The sequence below is a fragment of the Crinia signifera genome, unplaced genomic scaffold (assembly GCF_055691185.1).
Source record: "Crinia signifera unplaced genomic scaffold, ASM5569118v1 HAP2_SCAFFOLD_114, whole genome shotgun sequence".
Lineage (NCBI taxonomy): Eukaryota > Metazoa > Chordata > Amphibia > Anura > Myobatrachidae > Crinia > Crinia signifera.
The window spans coordinates 70,765-98,026 of NW_028142008.1; the positions used below are offsets into that span (position 1 = coordinate 70,765).

Sequence of the window (27,262 nt, forward strand, 5' to 3'; positions counted from 1 at the left end):
CAAGCTAGGATGTTCCACTGGAAAATTCTGGAATGGAATCTGGCAAACTGCAGAGTGTCGAAGGTTGCCACCATCTTTCCTAGTAATCTCACTCCCTGCCACACCGATGGTGCCGGAGCTTGTAGAATCTCCAATACCATCAGTCGAATCTCCCCCGCTTTGGACTCTGGGAGAAAAACCCTGTGAAGATGAGTGTCTATGATCACCCCAAAAACTTCAAGTTTTGCGTTGGTGTCAAATGGGACTTGGGTAGATTTAAAATCCAATCCTGACTTCTCAAAAACTGTGTTGCTACCTCCAGGTGAGCCTTTAATCTCTCTGCCGATTCTGCTTTAAACAGCAGATCGTCCAGGTAAGGGATAACAATTATTCCCTGCAATCTGAGAGCTGCAGCCATAGTGGACATCACTTTGGTGAATACTCTCGGGGTCCTGGCTAGTCCAAACGGGAGTGCCTGGAATTGCCAATGTCTTCCCCCTATTGCAAATCGGAGTAAAGACTGGAAATCTTTGTGGATGGGAACCTGGAGATAAGCATCCTGAATGTCAACTGACGCTAAGAACTCCCCTGGTTCTATGCTCAGCAGTACTGACCGCAGAGATTCCATGCAGAAGTGATCCACCCAGAGATGAGCATTCAAAGATTTTAAATTTAGAATGGGCCTGAAAGACCCATCTGGTTTTGGGAACTAAGAAAAGTATTGAGTAGAACCCTTTCCTTCTTTCCCCTCGAGGCACTGGTATAACTACCCCCTTCTCCTCGAGAGATAAAGCTGCTCCCACGAGAGAAGATCTGAGAGACGCTATTCTTGGTAAGGGTGTGGGAATAAATCTTGCGAGGGGATGGACCCCTGAGCTTTATCTGATAACCCCCTGAAACAATGGAAAGTACCCACGGATCTTCCGTGTCTACCCTCCAACTGCCCTGAAATTGCAGGAGGCGACCCCCTACACTGGTTCCAGAACAGGGAGTCTCCGCCCCGTCATGCAGAGGGTTTGTCCTCCCCCTTGGCAGCAGGTTTCTTATTAAAGGCGCCAAACTTGGACTTAGAAGCCCTACCTCTGCTGGCTTGGAATCTTCCCCAGCCTGACTGACCTCTGCCAGATGCTCCCCCCCGAAAGGCGGGACGAAAGGACTGTTTGAAAACTCCAAACTTTGAGCCAGCTGATTTAGAGGTAGTGGGGAGAAAAGTGCTTTTACCCCCAGTAGCCTGTGTGAGGGTACGAGTTCCTCAATCACTCAGACACCGAGCAGATGAAACCAGAAGAATGGTTTATTTTCCACAGCACGCACAAATAGACAATAAACAGTGGCAAAGGTAAATTGCAGAGTAGAAAGATATTCAGGTAGCAGGCCCAAACAGACAGTCCTTGTATAGTCACAGTCCCAGATCAGTTCCACAGGGCAAACTATCACTTAGCCCACACAGCAGTGATAGCATATAAGTCCACACGATACCTAGACAGAGCATAACCTCTTAGTCCAGGACAGTCCATCAATTCTCTTCCCTCTCTTCCTGCAAAAACCCCAACTTACATCCCAAAGGCACCCCTCTCCCCCTCCCTCAGGAATTCTTAACCCTTCCTATGCTGGGTGCAGTTGCATGAATGTAACAGGGTCTCCTATTACCTGTCCAGGGGCTGATTAACTCACTCCCTTCATCTGGCTTTGAAGCTTGTGTATGTGAGGGATTTCACACCTTCATGTAAACAGATCTCTTCTCTGGAGAGTGACCCTGGTGTTATCCAGCCTTTAGCTTCTTGTTATTTGGGGGGGAAGTGTATGTCTCTGCCACTACCTGTTGTCTCTGTTACTAAACAGCCTATAAAGAGGTCCTTTGATCCCTGAACCAAAAACTATACACAAACTGAACAGATTCTAATCTAAGCATTTGGTCGCTTCTAGCCGGACCATTTGTCTCCACATACACAGTTACAATATTTAAGTAATACGCATTTGGGAAGACTGCCATAATTAACTTCATAGTCACAAATCCCTTATTCATGATACCATCACAGTTTACTAAGAACATTACCTGGAGGCAGTGACGTAACCACGGGCAAATGGTCTCAATGGTATAATGCTTACATGAATAAAGTCCTGGGAAATACAGACATACATAGGACTACAGGGTACAGACTGACTAAAGTGTACATTTTTCACTACAAATAATAAAATATCATAATTACAGTCTTACGGTCAGCCTGCTAACCTCACACTCCTCCCCCTACATCTTTAGTCACTGTGCCCAGTTGCTCAGGAACCAATAACAACCTGGAATAGCGGGATGCAGAGCCGAGAATCTGGGGTTTGGATGTACCACCGGAGTCCCACAGGGTGACATCATACCAAACCCATCTTGTAAAAGGCGGCTGGTTTGCAGAACCAGCAAGGGCATGATTACAGTCTAAGTCATACATTGGAACTAACAAGGGATGTAGCGATTCCTCTTCTTCGGATTCTGGGTACCCCCCCTCTGCAACATTGTAACCTACTAATACTTTTGCCTCGGGCACAATGGGGCAGGGACCACGTTCCACCTCCCCCTCTTGCCCAAGGAACAGGGGCCAAACAGCAGGCCAATATAGGGGCTCTGGCCCTGGCACTTCCACCACCCCGTCATGTCCTTCCTCCCCCAAACCCAAACTAGGGGCATGGCAAATTTCAGTCCAGCATTTGGTCTCAATGTCCAGGGCTGAGGAGGGACCCTCCATCACAAACAATTCCGCTGGTGGCTGCAGGACAGGCTGTGTCAGCTCTGTCCCCTTAAAAGCCAGATGCTCACCTGCAGCTACTTCTGCGCACACCTCCTTCTCCGCGATAGCCTCCTTCCCCAGCTGAGTATGCTGGGCAGCCCGAAACACGACGTCATCTGTGACTGGTGGGCTGGTGGCCTGGATGTTGTCGGATACTCCTCTAACCACGGCGATCTCTTCTTGGACGCAGTCCTCATAGATCCCCTGGCAGCAGGATAATAGCTCTGCATCTCCCACCTCAGCAAAAGGGAAGCAGTAGTGCAGCTCCTCCCTAAGATGGGGGAGAAGCAATTGCAAACGGTGCCTTTCATCACGCCCCCTGCGACACTGATCTTGCCATGCTGGGGTATCCAGGAGCCCCCGATCAATCGCCTCTTCCTCTGCCACCACGAAGCACTCCTCCAGACACTGCAATTGTTCCCACACACTCAACTGTGCACCGAAATGGAGGATCCAGGCTCGATAATCAGCAAATGCATTTGTAGGATCTCCCTGATCGTGCAGGATCTGCTGAAGGAGTTCCCCGCGAGTGCAGGATCGGATGGGTATACCTCGCAGCTGACCTTCTGCTATCAGCTCCTCCATACTCATTTCTTCAAGGGCAGTTAGGGGCCCCCCTGACAACGACCCTTCTCTTGCGGTAACAATTAATTCTGTGGCAGACCCCTCGGTTGTCTGCCCAGATTGCAGTAGCCCCCTTCTAGACCTTTCCTCTGGTTCTATCTGGGGCATCAATTTATTCTGGACTTGTCCTTCAGCCTCAGAATATTGTCCTCTTTGTAGCATCTGGGTAACTGTAGCAATCACTTCCTCTGTAAATTCTACAAACTCTGGCTCTCCTAGCAGATTCCAAGAAGTGGCCTCACCTTTACAGTGCAGGAATGCATCCCCCAGGTAACACACTTTGTCCTGTATGCTGGATACTCTCCACCCGCTGACCATCTGCTGAGCGTCTTCCCAGTACTTCCAGATATACTGCATTTTCCTGACAATAAATAACAGATCCGGCTTCCCAGCCTGCCGATACACTGAAGAACCTCCATCCCTGAGCTCCTCTGCTACAGGGGTCTTGAGGCATCGATTTTCTTTCCTTGGAAACATTTTCCCTTTCACAGGACTGACACCTGCTCACTTGCTGAACATCACCTTATTGCATTTTCCGTTTCCTTACATATGGTCTGATCCTCTGTTCTCTGTGCTTTCTGTGCTCGATGGTTGGTGTCTGAATGATCCCACTGTCGCTGCCGCCAAATGTGAGGATACGAGTTCCTCAATCACTCAGACACCGAGCAGATGAAACCAGAAGAATGGTTTATTTTCCACAGCACGCACAAATAGACAATAAACAGTGGCAAAGGTAAATTGCAGAGTAGAAAGATATTCAGGTAGCAGGCCCAAACAGACAGTCCTTGTATAGTCACAGTCCCAGATCAGTTCCACAGGGCAAACTATCACTTAGCCCACACAGCAGTGATAGCATATAAGTCCACACGATACCTAGACAGAGCATAACCTCTTAGTCCAGGACAGTCCATCAATTCTCTTCCCTCTCTTCCTGCAAAAACCCCAACTTACATCCCAAAGGCACCCCTCTCCCCCTCCCTCAGGAATTCTTAACCCTTCCTATGCTGGGTGCAGTTGCATGAATGTAACAGGGTCTCCTATTACCTGTCCAGGGGCTGATTAACTCACTCCCTTCATCTGGCTTTGAAGCTTGTGTATGTGAGGGATTTCACACCTTCATGTAAACAGATCTCTTCTCTGGAGAGTGACCCTGGTGTTATCCAGCCTTTAGCTTCTTGTTATTTGGGGGGGAAGTGTATGTCTCTGCCACTACCTGTTGTCTCTGTTACTAAACAGCCTATAAAGAGGTCCTTTGATCCCTGAACCAAAAACTATACACAAACTGAACAGATTCTAATCTAAGCATTTGGTCGCTTCTAGCCGGACCATTTGTCTCCACATACACAGTTACAATATTTAAGTAATACGCATTTGGGAAGACTGCCATAATTAACTTCATAGTCACAAATCCCTTATTCATGATACCATCACAGTTTACTAAGAACATTACCTGGAGGCAGTGACGTAACCACGGGCAAATGGTCTCAATGGTATAATGCTTACATGAATAAAGTCCTGGGAAATACAGACATACATAGGACTACAGGGTACAGACTGACTAAAGTGTACATTTTTCACTACAAATAATAAAATATCATAATTACAGTCTTACGGTCAGCCTGCTAACCTCACAGCCTGCTTGATGATCTCATCCATTCTGAGCTAAACAAAAGCTCCTCTATAAAAGGGATATTTTCCAGAGACTTCTTGGACTCACTATCTGCGTCCCAGGCTTTTAGCCAAAGAGCTCTCCTAGCAGTCACAGACGTGACTGATACTTTAGACGCCATCTTGGCGCCCTCCTCGCTAGCCTCACATATGTATTCTGCAGCACACTTTACCTTTTCAGCCATAGAAAAAGCCTCTGCATCATGCTGGAGATGATTCCCCCATGTCTCTGCCCACTTGATCATGGCTTTTGCCACCCAAGCCGAAGCAATGATGGGCCTCATAGTGAAACCTACTCCTTCAAAAACTGCCTTCAGACAGCCTTCAACTTTTTTGTCAACTGGATCTTTAAAGGCTGCGCTACCCTGCACTGGTAACGCCGTGGCCTTAGACAATCTGGCAACAGAGGAATCCACCAACGGGACTTTCTCCCATACATTAACGTGATCCTCAGGCATGGGGTACATGTTAGCATATCTTTTAGCCATTAACCATCTCTTCTCCGGAGCCTTGCCTAATAAAGCAAGCATGCCTTTATCTGAAGGAAAGGAAACAGGTTCCTTACGACTCCTTTTAAACACACACTGTGTAGCAGTCTTTCCTCCACAGGTATATCCAAAGCCTGTTTAACAGCCAAAATGAGATCTTCAATACCAGAGACTGAGGAATCTGCTTCCTCCCCCTGTGACCAACATAAATCATCCTCATCCACTCCATCATCATCGTCAGTAGCCACTGGAGGTACCCTAGGAGACCCCTGTCTGAGCATAACTTCATCAGATACCTTTGTGAATTGCTCTAAAAGAGAAGACATTTTATGTACACCTTGTGCCGTGTCCTGCACAGCCTGCAGCAAAATAGGGTCTCCCTATGAGAGGGGAAGAGATCCCTGAGATGAGGGAATAGGGCCTGGTGATCCAACTAAAGATCCCTTTTGCTTATTTAAAACCTCTGTTAAAGCCTTAACAGACTGTCCCAAAGCCACAGCCCAGGCTGGCTCAGCTCCTCCGGGACTTAGGGTGCGTGACCCACAGGGTACAGCTTCACAGGAAGGGCACAATTCCCCCTGGTCCAACTGTTCAGCAGATAAATTAACATTACATTTCTCGCAATGATAAAACCTCTCAAGCGCTTCCTCCCCAGCAACAGAACTGCACTCGTCCGCCATGTTAATAATAGAATATTAAACACTGCTCAACGTTCAGGCAAAGTCACAGAGTAATGCACCAAGTGTACTTATCTGTGTTCTTGTTGCCAGCGATTCAGCGGGGGAAGCGTTATCCAGAGAGACTTCTGAGCAGGCTCTGTCTTTTTCAGCTCCGCAGCAAGCACAGCATAATGGCGCCAGGAATTAGAGGAAGAGACCAAGTCTTCCTTACAGTGAGGGAAGCTGCCGCTTTTGGCGCCAATCTCACACACAGGCGCTCCCACCGTGTCTCTCTCTACTCCAGTAACTCCCCCACCAGGGACCACTTAGAGTTGCCCAGAAACGCTGGGCGTCCTGTGAGAAGCTTCAACTCCCCTGGGGGATTTCAGCTTCCAAACCGGTAAAGATGGCGGCCGCCATCGCTGGAGGACCCTTCCCCAAGATCCCCTTCTAACAAGGCGCTGGATGGGGTCCCCCGTGGCCCAGGACAAGTCTCCGTATGAGCGGAGCTCAGCGCTGTGCAGAGTGCACATTCTGTGTGAATGTACATCTCTGCACACAGGACACTGACAGGACGCGCTTCTGTCAGCGTCCTGTTGCGCTCTCAGCATGTACTGACTTCAACAGAAGTCACATGCTGGCAAACCTGCATCTAAGCTAATGTTAATAAAATAATAAAAGCCTAGTCTAACTAAAAAAACAAAGAAAAAAGTGTGGCTGCAGCGCAGCCACTCAGCATTGCACCCACTCCTGTGGGCACCTAAACGAAACTGAAGCATGATGGGATGCAGAAGGGAGGAGCCTGCTCCCAAAGATTGAAGCATAGGTGCCTGGCTCCTGGCGGACCCCTCTACATCCCAAGGTTAGCTGTGTCACCGGACTGGACGAAAGAGAAAATGAAATTTTGAAATTTCACCTACACTTTGTTTTAATTCCTGTGAAACACCTAAAGGGTTAACAAACTTCCAAAATGCTGTTTTGAATACTGTGAGGGGTGCAGTTTTTGAAATGGCATCATTTATGGGGGTGTCTCACATACAAGTCCCTCAAAGTCACATCAGAACTGAACTGGTCCCTAAAAAAATCAGTGTTTGAAATTTTCTTGAAAATTTGAGAATTTGCTATTCATATTGTAAGCCTCCTAGTGTCCAAAAAAATTAAAAGGAGGATGAAATAATGATGGAAAAATAAAGTAGACATATGGTCTATGTTAGTTATTAACTATTTTGAGTGGTATGATTTGTCTCACAAGCAGAAAATTTAACATTTTGATAATTGCTAAATTTTCCATTTTTTTACGACATTTTGGTATTTTTCACAAAAAAACACAGACTGTATCGACCCAAATTTACCACTAATTTGAAGTACAATGTGTCACGAGAAAACAATCTCAAAATCACTGGGATAAGTAAAAGCAAAAAAAAGTTATCCCCACTTAAGTGATACATGTCAGATTTGAAAAAAAGGGCTCTGTCAGGAACGCAAAAACTGGCTCTGTCAGGAAGGGGTTAAGCAATTTGGGACTATTTACAAAGGAAAAGAGATGTTTAAGGGGGGACATGCTCAACATGTACAAGTATATCAAGGGCCAATATAAGGAACTAACCTGCTGCACAGAGTAATGTGTAAGATACTATGATGACGCTGACACCTAGATATCCCTTTATATACACTAACCTGCTACACAGAGTAATATGTAGGATACTATGATGGAGCTGACACCTAGATATCCCTTTATATACACTAACCTGATGCACAGAGTAATATGTAAGATACTATGATGGAGCTGTCACCTAGATACCCCTTTATATACACTAACCTGATGCACAGAGTAATATGTAAGATACTATGATGGAGCTGTCACCTAGATACCCCTTTATATACACTAACCTGCTGCACAGAGTAATATGTAAGATACTATGATGGAGCTGTCACCTAGATACCCCTTTATATACACTAACCTGATACACAGAGTAATATGTAAGATACTAGTATGGAGCTGTCACCTAGATACCCCTTTCTATACACTAACCTGCTGCACAGAATAATATGCAAGATACTATGATGGAGCCGTCACCTAGATACCCCTTTATATACACTAACCTGATGCACAGAGTAATATGTAAGATACTATGATGGAGCCGTCACCTAGATACCCCTTTATATACACTAACCTGCTGCACAGAGTAATATGTAAGATACTATGATGGAGCTGTCACCTATATACCCCTTTATATACACTAACCTGCTGCACAGAGTAATATGTAAGATACTATGATGTAGCTGTCACCTAGATACCCCCTTTATATACACTAACCTGCTGCACAGTAATATGTAAGATACTATGATGGAGCCATCACCTAGATATCCCTTTATATACACTAACCTGCTGCACAGTAATATGTAAGATACTATGATGGAGCCATCACCTAGATACCCCTTTATATACACTAACCTGCTGCACAGAGTAATATGTAAGATACTATGATGGAGCCATCACCTAGATACCCCTTTATATACACCAACATGCAGCACAGAGTAATATGTATGATACTATGATGGAGCTGTCACCTAGATACCCCTTTATATACACTAACCTGCTGCACAGAGTAATATGTAAGATACTATGATGGATCTGTCACCTAGATACCCCTTTATATACACTAACCTGCTGCACAGAGCAATATGTAAGATACTATGATGGAGCCGTCACCTAGATACCCCTTTATATACACTAACCTGCTGCACAGGGTAATATGTAAGATACTATGATGGAGATGTCACCTAGATACCCCTTTATATACACTAACCTGCTGCACAGAGTAATATGTAAGATACTATTATGGAGCCGTCACCTAGATACCCCTTTATATACACTAACCTGATGCACAGAGTAATATATAGGATACTATGATGGAGCTATCACCTAGATACCCCTTTATATACACTAACCTGCTGCACAGAGTAATATGTAACATACTATGATGGAGCCGTCTCCTAGATACCCCTTTATATACACTAACCTGCAGCACAGAGTAATATGTAAGATACTATGATGGAGCTGTCACCTAGATACCCCTTTATATACACTAACCTGATGCACAGAGTAATATGTCAGATACTATGATGGATAGGTCACCTAGATACCCCTTTATATACACTAACCTGCAGCACAGAGTAATATGTCAGATACTATGATGGATAGGTCACCTAGATACCCCTTTATATACACTAACCTGCCGCACAGAGTAATATGTAAGATACTATGATGGAACCGTCTCCTAGATACCCCTTTATATACACTAACCTGCTGCACAGAGTAATATGTAAGATACTATGATGGTGCTGTCACCTAGATACCCCTTTATATACACTAACCTGCTGCACAGAGTAATATGTAAGATACTATTATGGAGCCGTCACCTAGATATCCCTTTATATACACTAACCTGCTGCACAGAGTAATATGTAAGATACTATGATGGAGCCGTCTCCTAGATACCACTTTATATACACTAACCTGTTGCACAGAGTAATATGTATGATACTATGATGGAGCTGACACCTAGATACCCCTTTATATACACTAACCTGATGCACAGAGTAATATGTAAGATACTATGATGGAGCGGTCACCTAGATACCCCTTTATATACAGTAACCTGCTGCACAGAGTAATATGTAAGATACTATGATGGAGCAGTCACCTAGATACCCCTTTATATACACTAACCTGATGCACAGAGTAATATGTAAGATACTATGATGGAGCTGTCACCTAGATACCCCTTTATATACACTAACCTGATGCACAGAGTAATATGTAGGATACTATGATGGAGTTGTCACCTAGATACCCCTTTATATACACTAACCTGCTGCACAGAGTAATATGTAAGATACTATGATGGAGCTGTCTCCTAGATACCCCTTTATATACACTAACCTGATGCACAGAGTAATATGTAAGATACTATGATGGAGCTGTCTCCTAGATACCCCTTTATATACACTAACCTGCTGCACAGAGTAATATGTAAGATACTATGATGGAGCCGTCACCTAGATACCCCTTTATATACACTAACCTGATGCACAGAGTAATATGTAAGATACTATGATGGAGCTGTCTCCTAGATACCCCTTTATATACACTAACCTGCTGCACAGAGTAATATGTAATATACTATGATGGTGCGGTCACCTATATACCCCTTTATATACACTAACCTGCTGCACAGAGTAATATGTAAGATACTATGATGGCGCTGTCACCTAGATACCCCTTTATATACACTAACCTGCTGCACAGAGTAATATGTAAGATATTGTGATGGAGCCGTCACCTAGATACCACTTTATATACAGTAACCTGCTGCACAGAGTAATATGTAAGATACTATGATGGCGCTGTCACCTAGATACCCCTTTATATACACTAACCTGCTGCCCAGAGTAATATGTAATATACTATGATGGAGCTGTCACCTAAATACCCCTTTATATACACTAACCTGCTGCACAGAGTAATATGTAAGATACTATGATAGAGCTGTCACCTAGATACCCCTTTATATACACTAACCTGATGCACAGAGTAATATGTAAGATACTATGATGTAGCTGTCACCTAGATACCCCTTTATATACACTAACCTGCTGCACAGAGTAATATGTAAGATACTATGATGGAGCTGTCACCCAGATACCCCTTTATATACACTAACCTGCTGCACAGAGTAATATGTAAGATACTATGATGGAGATGTCACCTAGATACCACTTTATATACACTAACCTGCTGCACATAGTAATATGTAAGATACTATGATGGTGCTGTCACCTAGATACCCCTTTATATACACTGACCTGATGCACAGAGTAATATGTAAGATACTATGATGTAGCCGACACCTAGATACCCCTTTATATACACGTTAGTGCTCCTGATTGGCCGCTAGGTGGCCAATAGCGCTATTCGGGGGAGGAGCCGCAGGATGTAAATATAGTCATCCTGCGTCTCCTCCGTGTCCGTGCTGGCTCGGGTACCGGCGTTTGTTTATTTTGCTAAGTAAGTAGATGCCTTCATGGAACGAAGAGGACCGATCCACACCTAGGAGATGTAAGGATGATTCGTATCCACAGGTACCAATACCGGAATTCTAGTGGACAATGGGACCGATCCTCAATCAAGATAGGTAAGTATGTATGAATGGGCTCTGTGTGATATAAAGTTTTACTTTTCTTGTCAGTGTGCCTTTATTTAACTATTGGTTTTGCTGTGGAACTAAGAGTCCCAGCAAGCCCATTAATGGGCAGCATTCTGGGACTGCACAGCTGATTGGGCTGCGTGGGTCACTTGGCACGTGGTGGTGTCTCTGGCTGTGGCTGTCTGGGCGCTCAGGTGTCAGCGGAAGCAGTAGTAGTAATTGTGACGGAGAGCAGCTGGTGAGGGGAAGGGGTGGCTGTGGCTGTCTGGGCGCTCAGGTGTCAGCGGAAGCAGTAGTAGTAGGGACGGAGAGCAGCTGGTGAGGGGAAGGGGTGGCTGTGGCTGTCTGGGCGCTCAGGTGTCAGCGGAAGCAGTAGTAGTAGTTGGGACGGAGAGCAGCTGGTGAGGGGAAGGGGTGGCTGTGGCTGTGTGGGCGCTCAGGTGTCAGCGGAAGCAGTAGTAGTAGTTGGGACGGAGAGCAGCTGGTGAGGGGAAGGGGTGGCTGTGGCTGTCTGGGCGCTCAGGTGTCAGCGGAAGCAGTAGTAGTAGTTGGGACTGAGAGCAGCTGGTGAGGGGAAGGGGTGGCTGTGGCTGTCTGGGCGCTGTGGCTGTCTGGGTGCTCAGGTGTCAGCGGAAGCAGTAGTAGCAGTTGGGACGGAGAGCAGCTGGTGAGGGGAAGGGGTGACTGTGGCTGTCTGGGCGCTCAGGTGTCAGCGGAAGCAGTAGTAGTAGTTGGGACGGAGAGCAGCTGGTGAGGGGAAGGGGTGGCTGTGGGGCCACTGGCTGTCTGGGCCCTCAGGTGTCAGCGGAAGCAGTAGTAGTAGTAGTTGGGACGGAGAGCAGCTGGTGAGGGGAAGGGGTGGCTGTCACTGGCTGTCTGGGTGCTCAGGTGTCAGCGGAAGCAGTAGTAGTAGTTGGGACGGAGAGCAGCTGGTGAGGGGAAGGGGTGGCTGTGGCTGTCTGGGCGCTCAGGTGTCAGCGGAAGCAGTAGTAGCAGTTGGGACGGAGAGCAGCTGGTGAGGGGAAGGGGTGGCTGTGGCTGTCTGGGCGCTCAGGTGTCAGCGGAAGCAGTAGTAGTAGTTGGGACGGAGAGCAGCTGGTGAGGGGAAGGGGTGGCTGTGGCTGCCACTGGCTGTCTGGGCACTCAGGTGTCAGCGGAAGCAGTAGTAGTAGTTGGGACGGAGAGCAGCTGGTGAGGGGAAGGGGTGGCTGTCACTGGCTGTCTGGGTGCTCAGGTGTCAGCGGAAGCAGTAGTAGTAGTTGAGACGGAGAGCAGCTGGTGAGGGGAAGGGGTGGCTGTGGCTGTCTGGGCGCTCAGGTGTCAGCGGAAGCAGTAGTAGTAGTTGGGACGGAGAGCAGCTGGTGAGGGGAAGGGGTGGCTGTCTGGGTGCTCAGGTGTCAGCGGAAGCAGTAGTAGTAGTTGGGACGGAGAGCAGCTGGTGAGGGGAAGGGGTGGCTGCCACTGGCTGTCTGGGCACTCAGGTGTCAGCGGAAGCAGTAGTAGTAGTTGGGACTGAGAGCAGCTGGTGAGGGGACGGGGTGGCTGTGGCTTTCTAGGTGCTCAGGTGTCAGCGGAAGCAGTAGTAGTTGGGACGGAGAGCAGCTGGTGAGGGGAAGGGGTGGCTGTGGCTGTCTGGGCGCTCAGGTGTCAGCGGAAGCAGTAGTAGAAGTTGGGACGGAGAGCAGCTGGTGAGGGGAAGGGGTGACTGTGGCTGTCTGGGCGCTCAGGTGTCAGCGGAAGCAGTAGTTGGGACGGAGAGCAGCTGGTGAGGGGAAGGGGTGGCTGTGGCTGCCACTGGCTGTCTGGGCACTCAGGTGTCAGCGGAAGCAGTAGTAGTAGTTGGGACGGAGAGCAGCTGGTGAGGGGAAGGGGTGGCTGTCACTGGCTGTCTGGGTGCTCAGGTGTCAGCGGAAGCAGTAGTAGTAGTTGGGACGGAGAGCAGCTGGTGAGGGGAAAGGGTGGCTGTGGCTGTCTGGGCGCTCAGGTGTCAGCGGAAGCAGTAGTAGTAGTTGGGACGGAGAGCAGCTGGTGAGGGGAAGGGGTGGCTGTGGCTGTCTGGGCGCTCAGGTGTCAGCGGAAGCAGTAGTAGCAGTTGGGACGGAGAGCAGCTGGTGAGGGGAAGGGGTGGCTGTGGCTGTCTGGGCGCTCAGGTGTCAGCGGAAGCAGTAGTAGCAGTTGGGACGGAGAGCAGCTGGTGAGGGGAAGGGGTGACTGTGGCTGTCTGGGCGCTCAGGTGTCAGCGGAAGCAGTAGTAGTAGTTGGGACGGAGAGCAGCTGGTGAGGGGAAGGGGTGGCTGTGGCTGTGTGGGCGCTCAGGTGTCAGTGGAAGCAGTAGTAGTAGTTGGGACGGAGAGCAGCTGGTGAGGGGAAGGGGTGGCTGTGGCTGTCTGGGCGCTCAGGTGTCAGCGGAAGCAGTAGTAGCAGTTGGGACGGAGAGCAGCTGGTGAGGGGAAGGGGTGACTGTGGCTGTCTGGGCGCTCAGGTGTCAGCGGAAGCAGTAGTAGTAGTTGGGACAGAGAGCAGCTGGTGAGGGGAAGGGGTGGCTGTGGCTGCCACTGGCTGTCTGGGCACTCAGGTGTCAGCGGAAGCAGTAGTAGTAGTTGGGACGGAGAGCAGCTGGTGAGGGGAAGGGGTGGCTGTCACTGGCTGTCTGGGTGCTCAGGTGTCAGCGGAAGCAGTAGTAGTAGTTGAGACGGAGAGCAGCTGGTGAGGGGAAGGGGTGGCTGTGGCTGTCTGGGCGCTCAGGTGTCAGCGGAAGCAGTAGTAGTAGTTGGGACGGAGAGCAGCTGGTGAGGGGAAGGGGTGGCTGTCTGGGTGCTCAGGTGTCAGCGGAAGCAGTAGTAGTAGTTGGGACGGAGAGCAGCTGGTGAGGGGAAGGGGTGGCTGCCACTGGCTGTCTGGGCACTCAGGTGTCAGCGGAAGCAGTAGTAGTAGTTGGGACAGAGAGCAGCTGGTGAGGGGAAGGGGTGGCTGTGGCTGTCTGGGTGCTCAGGTGTCAGCGGAAGCAGTAGTAGTTGGGACAGAGAGCAGCTGGTGAGGGGAAGGGGTGGCTGTCTGGGTGCTCAGGTGTCAGCGGAAGCAGTAGTAGTAGTTGGGACGGAGAGCAGCTGGTGAGGGGAAGGGGTGGCTGCCACTGGCTGTCTGGGCGCTCAGGTGTCAGCGGAAGCAGTAGTAGTAGTTGGGACGGAGAGCAGCTGGTGAGGGGAAGGGGTGGCTGTGGCTGTCTGGGCGCTCAGGTGTCAGCGGAAGCAGTAGTAGTAATTGGGACAGAGAGCAGCTGGTGAGGGGACGGGGTGGCTGTGGCTGTCTAGGTGCTCAGGTGTCAGCGGAAGCAGTAGTAGTTGGGACGGAGAGCAGCTGGTGAGGGGAAGGGGTGGCTGTGGCTGTCTGGGCGCTCAGGTGTCAGCGGAAGCAGTAGTAGTAGTTGGGACGGAGAGCAGCTGGTTAGGGGAAGGGGTGGCTGTGGCTGTCTGGGCGCTCAGGTGTCAGCGGAAGCAGTAGTAGTAATTGGGACAGAGAGCAGCTGGTGAGGGGACGGGGTGGCTGTGGCTGTCTAGGTGCTCAGGTGTCAGCGGAAGCAGTAGTAGTTGGGACGGAGAGCAGCTGGTGAGGGGAAGGGGTGGCTGTGGCTGTCTGGGCGCTCAGGTGTCAGCGGAAGCAGTAGTAGTAGTTGGGACGGAGAGCAGCTGGTGAGGGGAAGGGGTGGCTGTCTGGGTGCTCAGGTGTCAGCGGAAGCAGTAGTAGTAGTTGGGACTGAGAGCAGCTGGTGAGGGGAAGGGGTGGCTGTGGCTGTCTGGGCGCTGTGGCTGTCTGGGTGCTCAGGTGTCAGCGGAAGCAGTAGTAGAAGTTGGGACGGAGAGCAGCTGGTGAGGGGAAGGGGTGACTGTGGCTGTCTGGGCGCTCAGGTGTCAGCGGAAGCAGTAGTTGGGACGGAGAGCAGCTGGTGAGGGGAAGGGGTGGCTGTGGCTGCCACTGGCTGTCTGGGCACTCAGGTGTCAGCGGAAGCAGTAGTAGTAGTTGGGACGGAGAGCAGCTGGTGAGGGGAAGGGGTGGCTGTCACTGGCTGTCTGGGTGCTCAGGTGTCAGCGGAAGCAGTAGTAGTAGTTGGGACGGAGAGCAGCTGGTGAGGGGAAAGGGTGGCTGTGGCTGTCTGGGCGCTCAGGTGTCAGCGGAAGCAGTAGTAGTAGTTGGGACGGAGAGCAGCTGGTGAGGGGAAGGGGTGGCTGTGGCTGTCTGGGCGCTCAGGTGTCAGCGGAAGCAGTAGTAGCAGTTGGGACGGAGAGCAGCTGGTGAGGGGAAGGGGTGGCTGTGGCTGTCTGGGCGCTCAGGTGTCAGCGGAAGCAGTAGTAGCAGTTGGGACGGAGAGCAGCTGGTGAGGGGAAGGGGTGACTGTGGCTGTCTGGGCGCTCAGGTGTCAGCGGAAGCAGTAGTAGTAGTTGGGACGGAGAGCAGCTGGTGAGGGGAAGGGGTGGCTGTGGCTGTGTGGGCGCTCAGGTGTCAGTGGAAGCAGTAGTAGTAGTTGGGACGGAGAGCAGCTGGTGAGGGGAAGAGTTGACTGTGGCTGTCTGGGCGCTCAGGTGTCAGCGGAAGCAGTAGTAGCAGTTGGGACGGAGAGCAGCTGGTGAGGGGAAGGGGTGACTGTGGCTGTCTGGGCGCTCAGGTGTCAGCGGAAGCAGTAGTAGTAGTTGGGACAGAGAGCAGCTGGTGAGGGGAAGGGGTGGCTGTGGCTGCCACTGGCTGTCTGGGCACTCAGGTGTCAGCGGAAGCAGTAGTAGTAGTTGGGACGGAGAGCAGCTGGTGAGGGGAAGGGGTGACTGTGGCTGTCTGGGCGCTCAGGTGTCAGCGGAAGCAGTAGTAGTAGTTGGGACAGAGAGCAGCTGGTGAGGGGAAGGGGTGGCTGTGGCTGCCACTGGCTGTCTGGGCACTCAGGTGTCAGCGGAAGCAGTAGTAGTAGTTGGGACGGAGAGCAGCTGGTGAGGGGAAGGGGTGGCTGTCTGGGTGCTCAGGTGTCAGCGGAAGCAGTAGTAGTAGTTGGGACGGAGAGCAGCTGGTGAGGGGAAGGGGTGGCTGCCACTGGCTGTCTGGGCACTCAGGTGTCAGCGGAAGCAGTAGTAGTAGTTGGGACAGAGAGCAGCTGGTGAGGGGAAGGGGTGGCTGTGGCTGTCTGGGTGCTCAGGTGTCAGCGGAAGCAGTAGTAGTTGGGACAGAGAGCAGCTGGTGAGGGGAAGGGGTGGCTGTCTGGGTGCTCAGGTGTCAGCGGAAGCAGTAGTAGTAGTTGGGACGGAGAGCAGCTGGTGAGGGGAAGGGGTGGCTGCCACTGGCTGTCTGGGCGCTCAGGTGTCAGCGGAAGCAGTAGTAGTAGTTGGGACGGAGAGCAGCTGGTGAGGGGAAGGGGTGGCTGTGGCTGTCTGGGCGCTCAGGTGTCAGCGGAAGCAGTAGTAGTAATTGGGACAGAGAGCAGCTGGTGAGGGGACGGGGTGGCTGTGGCTGTCTAGGTGCTCAGGTGTCAGCGGAAGCAGTAGTAGTTGGGACGGAGAGCAGCTGGTGAGGGGAAGGGGTGGCTGTGGCTGTCTGGGCGCTCAGGTGTCAGCGGAAGCAGTAGTAGTAGTTGGGACGGAGAGCAGCTGGTTAGGGGAAGGGGTGGCTGTGGCTGTCTGGGCGCTCAGGTGTCAGCGGAAGCAGTAGTAGTAATTGGGACAGAGAGCAGCTGGTGAGGGGACGGGGTGGCTGTGGCTTTCTAGGTGCTCAGGTGTCAGCGGAAGCAGTAGTAGTTGGGACGGAGAGCAGCTGGTGAGGGGAAGGGGTGGCTGTGGCTGTCTGGGCGCTCAGGTGTCAGCGGAAGCAGTAGTAGTAGTTGGGACGGAGAGCAGCTGGTGAGGGGAAGGGGTGGCTGTGGCTGTCTGGGCGCTCAGGTGTCAGCGGAAGCAGTAGTAGTAGTTGAGACGGAGAGCAGCTGGTGAGGGGACGGGGTGGCTGTGGCTGTCTGGGCGCTCAGGTGTCAGCGGAAGCAGTAGTAGTAGTTGGGACGGAGAGCAGCTGGTGAGGGGACGGGGTGGCTGTGGCTGTCTGGGCGCTCTGGCTGTGGCTGTCTGGGCGCTGTGGCTGTCTGGGCGCTGTGGCTGCCACTGGCTGTCTGGGTGCTCAGGTGTCAGCGGAAGCAGTAGTAGTTGGGACAGAGAGCAGCTGGTGAGGGGAAGGGGTGGCTGTGGCTGTCTGGGTGCTCAGGTGTCAGCGGAAGCAGTAGTAGTAGTTGGGACGGAGAGCAGCTGGTGAGGGGAAGGGGTGGCTGTGGCTGTCTGGGTGCTCAGGTGTCAGCGGAAGCAGTAGTAGTAGTTGGGACGGAGAGCAGCTGGTGAGGGGAAGGGGTGGCTGTGGCTGTCTGGGTGCTCAGGTGTCAGCGGAAGCAGTAGTAGTTGGGATGGAGAGCAGCTGGTGAGGGCAAGGGGTGGCTGTGGCTGTCTGGGTGCTCAGGTGTCAGCGGAAGCAGTAGTAGTTGGGACAGAGCAGCTGGTGAGGGGGAGGGGTGGCTGTCTGGGTGCTCAGGTGTCAGCGGAAGCAGTAGTAGTAGTTGGGACAGAGAGCAGCTGGTGATGGGGAGGGGTGGCTGTGGCTGTCTGGGTGCTCAGGTGTCAGCGGAAGCAGTAGTAGTTGGGACAGAGAGCAGCTGGTGAGGGGGAGTGGTGGCTGTGGCTGTCTGGGTGCTCAGGTGTCAGCGGAAGCAGTAGTAGTAGTTGGGAAGGAGAGCAGCTGGTGAGGGGACGGGGTGGCTGTGGCTGTCTGGGCGCTCTGGCTGTGGCTGCCACTGGCTGTCTGGGTGCTCAGGTGTCAGCGGAAGCAGTAGTAGTAGTTGGGATGGAGAGCAGCTGGTGAGGGGGAGGGGTGGCTGTGGCTGTCTGGGTGCTCAGGTGTCAGCGGAAGCAGTAGTAGTTGGGACAGAGAGTAGCTGGTGAGGGGAAGGGGTGGCTGTGGCTGTCTGGGCGCTCAGGTGTCAGCGGAAGCAGTAGTAGTAGTTGGGACGGAGAGCAGCTGGTGAGGGGACGGGGTGGCTGTGGCTGTCTGGGCGCTCTGGCTGTGGCTGTCTGGGCGCTGTGGCTGCCACTGGCTGTCTGGGTGCTCAGGTGTCAGCGGAAGCAGTAGTTGGGACGGAGAGCAGCTGGTGAGGGGACGGGGTGGCTGTGGCTGTCTGGGCGCTCTGGCTGTGGCTGTCTGGGTGCTCAGGTGTCAGCGGAAGCAGTAGTAGTAGTTGGGACGGAGAGCAGCTGGTGAGGGGGAGGGGTGGCTGTGGCTGTCTGGGTGCTCAGGTGTCAGCGGAAGCAGTAGTAGTTGGGACAGAGAGCAGCTGGTGAGGGGAAGGGGTGGCTGTGGCTGTCTGGGCGCTCAGGTGTCAGTGGAAGCAGTAGTAGTAGTTGGGACGGAGAGCAGCTGGTGAGGGGAAGGGGTGGCTGTGGCTGTCTGGGTGCTCAGGTGTCAGCGGAAGCAGTAGTAGTAGTTGGGACGGAGAGCAGCTGGTGAGGGGGAGGGGTGGCTGTGGCTGTCTGGGTGCTCAGGTGTCAGCGGAAGCAGTAGTAGTTGGGACAGAGAGCAGCTGGTGAGGGGAAGGGGTGGCTGTGGCTGTCTGGGCGCTCAGGTGTCAGTGGAAGCAGTAGTAGTAGTTGGGACGGAGAGCAGCTGGTGAGGGGAAGGGGTGGCTGTGGCTGTCTGGGTGGTCAGGTGTCAGCGGAAGCAGTAGTAGTAGTTTGGACGGAGAGCAGCTGGTGAGGGGAGGGGTGGTTGTGGCTGTCTGGGTGCTCAGGTGTCAGCGGAAGCAGTAGTAGTTGGGACAGAGAGCAGCTGGTGAGGGGAAGGGGTGGCTGTGGCTGTCTGGGCGCTCAGGTGTCAGCGGAAGCAGTAGTAGTAGTTGGGACAGAGAGCAGCTGGTGAGGGGAAGGGGTCTGGGCAGGGGAGCGTTATTATAACACATGTACCTGTGCGAAGCAGCGGCAGGACACTAGTCCAGGATAATTGGATAGCCCCCGGCAAATCCGCTAGCTGCAGACAATTACAGCAGCTGATTGATACTGGACATAGTGTATAACACATTCCCTGCTGTAGTGATCAGTCCCCAATATGATAAGATAATGTTATAGTCACCTTACTCTCCCATATCACTGGCCGGCCGCAGTTTCCCACATACACCGGAGAGGAGGATCCGGTTATATTTCTGCCTCCAGTTACAGAGATCATACACAAGTCACGGCAATACGGATTCTGCACCTGAGTATAAGGAGACAATGGTTATAGGAATAACTCCCATATACTGGTGTAAATTGGTGGCACTCACAGACTGGTCTCACTGAAGGTGTGTACACACAGCAGATCCTGCTGTGAGATGCGAGTCCCGATGCGACTGCGATGGGACTCGCATCTCACAGCATGCCAGAGGGGCACAATTTAGACTATATAGTGTTGCCTGCCCTCTCTATCTGGCTGCCGATTTGCTCTCACACGGGAGCACGCATCGGCAGCGCATCAAGCTCGCAAGCCCTAAAAAAGCATGCGATTTGATTGCGATATGGCTTCCTATTTCGGGAACATCAGATGCCAAATCTTACCATGTGTACACACTTTAAGCAGTGTTCGCGAAAACCACCCAAAAAAGTGGGTCTTTACTTCTAAAAATTGGGGCCCTACCCGACGTTTTCTGGGTCCCAACGGAATAAAGCCTCCTCTACCCTTTTCCCCAGCACGGCACATGTGGGTTGGGGGGGGGGGGGGGGGGAGGTACCAATTGGCCCACTCCATATACTAGAAACTATACAAACCTGAACAGTGCGTGCCGAAGGGCGAATTTAGGGCATTTTTTTTTTGTGGGGGGGGGAGTGGTGTGTTCACATAGTAGTACCAATTCACATTCCAGCACACACCGTTATGCCCAGTACACATTCCAGCACACACCGTTATGCCCAGTACACATTCCAGCACACACCGTTATGCCCAGTACACATTCCAGCACACACCGTTATGCCCAGTACACATTCCAGCACACACCGTCATGCCCAGTACACATTCCAGCACACACCGTTATGCCCAGTACACATTCCAGCACACACCATTATGCCCAGTACACATTCCAGCACACACCGTTATGCCCAGTACACATTCCAGCACACACCGTTATGCCCAGTACACATTCCAGCACACACTTATGCCCAGTACACATTCCAGCACACACCGTTATGCCCAGTACACATTCCAGCACACACCGTTATGCCCAGTACACATTCCAGCACACACCGTTATGCCCAGTACACATTCCAGCACACACCGTTATGCCCAGTACACATTCCAGCACACACCGTTATGCCCAGTACACATTCCAGCACACACTTATGCCCAGTACACATTCCAGCACACACCGTTATGCCCAGTACACATTCCAGCACACACTTATGCCCAGTACACACCGTTATGCCCAGTACACATTCCAGCACACACCGTTATGCCCAGTACACATTCCAGCACACACCGTCATGCCCAGTACACATTCCAGCACACACCGTTATGCCCAGTACACATTCCAGCACACACTTATGCCCAGTACACATTCCAGCACACACCGTCATGCCCAGTACACATTTCAGCACACACCGTTATGCCCAGTAAACATTCCAGCACACACCGTCATGCCCAGTACACACCGTTATGCCCAGTACACATTCCAGCACACACCGTTATGCCCAGTACACATTCCAGCACACACTTATGCCCAGTACACACCGTTATGCCCAGTACACATTATAGTACACACTGTAATGGCCAGTATATATTATAGCACACACCGATATGCCCAGTATATATAATAGCACCTACATTCTTGTTGCTAGGGGTTATATGCTCCTTGCAGGAGTTACATGCTGGGGGTTGGGATCATTCGTCAGAATGATTCTAGGTCTACAGTCATTAGGTCGACCCCACTAGGTCGACTGGCAGGAAGGTCGACCTGACTTAAGGTCAACATGGTCCAAGGTCGACATGACTTAAGGTCGAATTTGCATAAAGGTCGACATGAGGAAGGTCGACTGGTCATAAGGTCGACATGGGTTTTTCACTGTTTTTTTATCCGAATGTCGACACAGTCGACATGGACACAGTTGGCAATGAGAATCGGACCCTCGCATCGCTCGCTATGCTTCGGGCACGGTGCCTCGCTGCGCTCGGCACACTATTTTATTCTCCCACCACGCCCTAGTGGATGGTAGGGCATGAAATACCGCCTGTCGGCACATGTCGGCTCAAAAAACAGTGAAAAACCCATGTCGACCTTATGACCAGTCGACCTTCCTCATGTCGACCATTATGCAAATTCGACCTTAAGTCATGTCGACCTTGGCCCATGTCGACCTTAAGTCAGGTCGACCTTCCTGCCAGTCGACCTAGTGGGGTCGACCTAATGACTGTAGACCTAAATGCATTCTGACGAATGACCGCATCCCCATGCTGGGGGGGGGCATATTATGCTGGTTTCCACAGGGGAGGGGGAGTTTTATGCTGGTTGCCATGAGACGATGTTCACTATTTCGGGAACATCAGAAGCCAAATCTTACCATGTGTACACGCTATAAGTCAGATAGTCCGTCACCTCATATAACGTTTCCCTTTATTCCAACCGTCATCAGACACAGAGACATAAATGTTACCTTACGGTGTAGACTCAAACTCAGTATATCCCTGATGTAAGGTAAGGTGACTGTGGAAATATATTATTAAATATATATAAATATTTATTCAATGCCGGCACTGAAGCCTGTGAGATCCAACTTTTTTTACTCGGATCTGTTTTGTGGGATACTGCCGCACATTGTGGAATACACGGCCATCCTCTGCCAATCCGCAGCCGTGTCACACAATATACAGACTTTCCAACACTCGGTACATTGCGGAATACACGGCCATTCTCTGCCAATCCGCAGCCGTGTCACACAATATACAGACTTTCCAACACTCGTACATTGCGGAATACACGGCCATTCTCTGCCAATCCGCAGCCGTGTCACACAATATACAGACTTTCCAACACTCGGTACATTGTGGAATACACGGCCATTCTCTGCCAATCCGCAGCCGTGTCACACAATATACAGACTTTCCAACACTCGGTACATTGCGGAATACACGGCCATTCTCTGCCAATCCGCAGCCGTGTCACACAATATACAGACTTTCCAACACTCGGTACATTGTGGAATACACGGCCATTCTCTGCCAATCCGCAGCCGTGTCACACAATATACAGACTTTCCAACACTCGGTACATTGTGGAATACACGGCCATTCTCTGCCAATCCGCAGCCGTGTCACACAATTTACAGACTTTCCAACACTCTGTACATTGCGGAATGAACGGCCATTCTCTGCCAATCCGCAGCCGTGTCACACAATTTACAGACTTTCCAACACTCGGTACATTGCTGAATACACGGCCATTCTCTGCCAATCCGCAGCCGTGTCACACAATTTACAGACTTTCCAACACTCGGTACATTGCTGAATACACGGCCATTCTCTGCCAATCCGCAGCAGTGTCACACAATTTACAGACTTTCCAACACTCGGTACATTGTGGAATACACGGCCATCCTCTGCCAATCCGCAGCCGTGTCACACAATATACAGACTTTCCAACACTCGGTACATTGCGGAATACACGGCCATTCTCTGCCAATCCGCAGCAGTGTCACACAATGTACAGACTTTCCAACACTCGGTACATTGCGGAATACACGGCCATCCTCTGCCAATCCGCAGCCGTGTCACACAATTTACGGACTTTCCAACACTCCGTACATTGAACACCGACTTTGGATGTTCTATCAGAAGCAGTCGGAAACGGACGGGAATCTCACTGTCGGGACGTCCCAACAGTCGGAATCTGGGAATGAATAACCCCCCTTTGTCTTTGTATCTGATACATAGACAAAGGGGGCTCTGTTGGATTGCTGTATCAGTTGCTTACCTCCTGATGAAGGTCCCAAGTGGACGGAAACGTTGAGTACCTTGATATTTATCCTTTTTGTACATTTTTTTTAATACACAGCTAATTTTAAATTGCATTTAAAACACTGGAGAGTGTGTCCTTTTTTTCTATATACTTGGACTGTGGTTCTGGACGACACACCCTAGGAGATGTTTTTGCTGGATGGAGTGCGATCTTATCTCTACAGGTTTATGGTTCTCTCATCTACCACAGGTCAGATTATCTGATTGGACACCCATCACTATTACTATTTGAATAATACGTGACTTTTTGACCTGACCGCACACAGCTTGGTTTTTTACCATGGAATCCATTGTTGGACTAATATTTCTGGACAGGATTGGTCCACATTGTTTCCAGTCCTACTAGTTTTCCCATTTTTTCTGTTGCCTACATCAAAGAGAATAGTCAGATCGTCTCTAAAGTTGTTTGCAAGTTTTTTGAAAATACTTTTTGATTATATACATATACTGGTTCCCTTACAGAGAGCAGTCAGTGTGGTTAGTACAATGCTATATATATATATATATATATATATATACATATATATATATACATATATATATATACACATACCATCCAACATCTGTAGGGCAAAAATCGGTACAAATCCGAACCCTCCCCCCGGCATTGTCTGTGCTGCGTCTGCCTCCTGCGTGCACTGCAGGCAGCGTCCGTCCCCACAGAGCTCAGTCTCAGCGGCAGCTTCCTGGTGGGGCGCAGCTTACCTATGACGTCACCCGGCGTCGTCCTGCCCCTGGAGCTACGTGCGCACACTCAATTCGTATTGCCGAGGAGACTTGGCTTGCTGTGCTCCTCCAACACATTTCAACCCTTTGAGGTTGTATTTTCATTTTCAACAGCGCATGCAAATTCGGTACATCGGTACACTTAGATTTTTGCCGGTACAGACCGCTAAAAAGCGGTACTGTACTGGCAGAATCGTACAGTTGGAGGGTATGTATATATATATATATATATATATATATATATATATATATATATATATATATATATATACATACTGGTTCCCATAGAGAGAGCAGTCAGTGTGGTTAGTGCAATGCTATGTGTGTATATATATATATATATATATATATATATATATAAATATATACTGGTTCCCATATAGAGAGCAGTCAGTGTGGTTAGTGCAATGATATATATATATATATATATATATATATATATATATCAGGGCTCGACAAACCCCGGGGGCCAGGTCGCCATGGCGACCAGATTCTGCGTCCTGGCGACCTGATTTTTGAGGGGAGGAAGAAGAATCTTGTCGTTGCCGGGTGTGCTCATGGTAACAGCCGGGCAGAGTGGTGGACAACCCACCCCGGCTGTGTGAGAGCGGGTCCACCGCGACTATTTCAAAACACGAGCAGGCAGGGGCATGGCTTAATATACTATGCAGAGAAGTTGTGTTTCCCCTGAGCTCCTGCCTCTAAAGTCCCGCTCTGGGGTCCTGGTGCACTGAGAACCCCACTGCTACCATTTACCCGACCCACATTTAGCGGCAGCGCTCACGGAGCCGGTGGACGCTGTCCAGAAGCCGGGGCTGTGTCCGTAATGCGGTGCGCCCAGTCTCCCTGGATCCTGAGCACATATTGCTTCCACAGCAGCCAACTACAGCAGCGCTGCTGACGCGGTGGCAGAGCGTCAGGAAGCCAAGGCACGCTTGTCACAGCTGCGTGCAGGAGACGGGAGATCCGGGGAGGCTGGGCGCACCGCATTACGGACACAGCCAGGAGAGACGGGCGCCTTCACAGAGCTAATGCCGGCATTTCAAAATACAGCATGCTTGCTGCACTGACCCTGTGCGGACGGTCAGAGTCTCCCCCTCCTGTCAAACCAGAAGCCCGCAATTCCTGACCCCCTTCTCCCCCTCTTGTGAGAGCAGCGGCAGCGCGGTGCCTGACCCCTGCCTCCCCCTCCTGTCAGCCCAGTGACCACCTGCTTCTCATGCAGGGTCTCCACCCACTGCCAAAAGTCCCCCATCGGCATGCAGGTCTTTCTTTGCTTCTTGCTGCTGGATGAGTGGGGCTGCATGGCTTCCAGCATGCAACCCCTGGCATCAAGAATCAAACTCCATATCAATGAGCATGTAGGGTAAGCTCCACTTATGTGGGATAATATGTAATAACCAACCATGACTGCGTGTGGTATTATATGTAATTGGCAGTCCAGTGTTTAATAGAATGTGTAATGGGCATTATGGCACGTGCACATTTTGTGTGCACGCCTTTGCAGCTCACTGTCCCTCTAATTAAATTATCTGGCTCCTAAATTTTCATTTTGGCTCCTAGATTTTAAATAAATTTGTCGAGCCCTGATATATATATATATACACACACATACATACACACACATATATATACTGGTTCCCTTATAGAGGGCAGTCAGTGTGGTTAGTGCAGTGTTATATATATATATATATATATATATATATATATATATATATACATACACACACACACACACACCATACCTCCCAACTGTCACGATTTTAGAGGGACAGTCCCGATTTTCTGGTCCTGTCCCGCTGTCCCACCCGCGGCAGGCATTGTCCCGCTGCGGGGGGTGGCAGTTGGGAGACCCCCCAATCTAGTAGAATAGACGCTGTGCGCACAGCGTCTATTCTCGTATGAAAATGAGGTCGCGGCTAATTAGCATAAGCCGCGCCCTCATTTGCATACGCCCCACCCCCTTTTCGGACGCCGCGCGAGTGTCCCTATTTCCTCCGGACAGAAGTTGGGAGGTATGCAGTTGCACACACACACACTGGTTCCCATATGGAGGGCAGTCAGTGTGGTTAGTGCAATGCTGTATGTATATATATATATATATATATATATATATATATATATATATATACTGGTTCCCTTATAGAGAGCAGTCAGTGTGGTTAGTGCTGTTATCCCCAGCACTGCCCGCTGTTAGTAGAACAGACATATATAACACAATACTCGGCATGGTCAGACTGATCACATACCTTGCTGGGTATTACAGACCCCTCAGGACCACAGTAATCCGGGTCTCCCAGCTGCTGGTACCAGTGTGTAAGTACAGGAGGAGTCAGTGCTGCTTCTGTCTCCGACTTACACCCCCTACTTCCGGGTCAGTGTGTGCACTATTTGCTGGTCCTCCACTTCCGGGTCAGGCCGGGTGCGTCCCTGTTTGTGTCAGTCCCCACCCCCTTCCTATTCCTAGAGAGGTGTGTATACGGCGATGCTACGGTGGCCATTTTAACTAAGGGCAAATCCAACCTGGTTATATATTTTTTTGCCCACAGTTCAGTCTCATACTACGGACGGTAATGACAGTTTGCGGCTTAATAGTTAACTCCTTATGTACTACAAATACACTTTAATATACGCACATTACATAATATATCGCTAGGTCTTAGTTATATGCATTTATTTCATTCGTTTTACAGATTAATCCATTGTCCGCAGGTTAATATATTTATTTTCACCCACTATATACTTAATAATAAAGGAATACCTCATACCCTCGTGGCCATGGGTAAAGTGGGTGTGGCCTTGTGTAAAGTGGGCGTGGTCACATCCCCAGGCACCCTGCCCCCGGTCCAGCAATTGCTGCAGCTCATGTCACATAAACACTGGGACACTGCCTGTGGTGGGGGAATGTCCCAAAATATCGGGACGTTCCTGCGATAAGTGGGACAGTTGGGAGGTATGAGAGGGACAGTGTGCACAAATTTGGGACTGTGGCCTAGCTGAAAAGGGGCGTGGCCTGTATTTACAGTGCTGCTGTGAGGCCACGCCCTGTTTTCGCCGGTATGCGTGCATGCTCTGAAGAACTGAAGAGTGAGCGG

General features: G+C 50.6%; 1 protein-coding gene across 1 annotated transcript in view; it reads right to left on the bottom strand.

The window, feature by feature from the left end:
• The window catches only part of LOC146052739 (uncharacterized), a 40,072-nt gene extending 13,536 nt beyond the window's left edge, over window positions 1–26,536 (bottom strand). Inside the window, exons 1-2 of the mRNA XM_083167936.1 lie at window positions 26,417–26,536; window positions 19,536–19,658 (exon numbers count right to left, since the gene is read on the bottom strand). The gene's annotated coding sequence lies outside the window, so the exon portion shown is untranslated. The remainder of the gene's footprint in view (window positions 1–19,535; window positions 19,659–26,416) is intronic.
• Window positions 26,537–27,262: the final 726 nt, after the last annotated feature.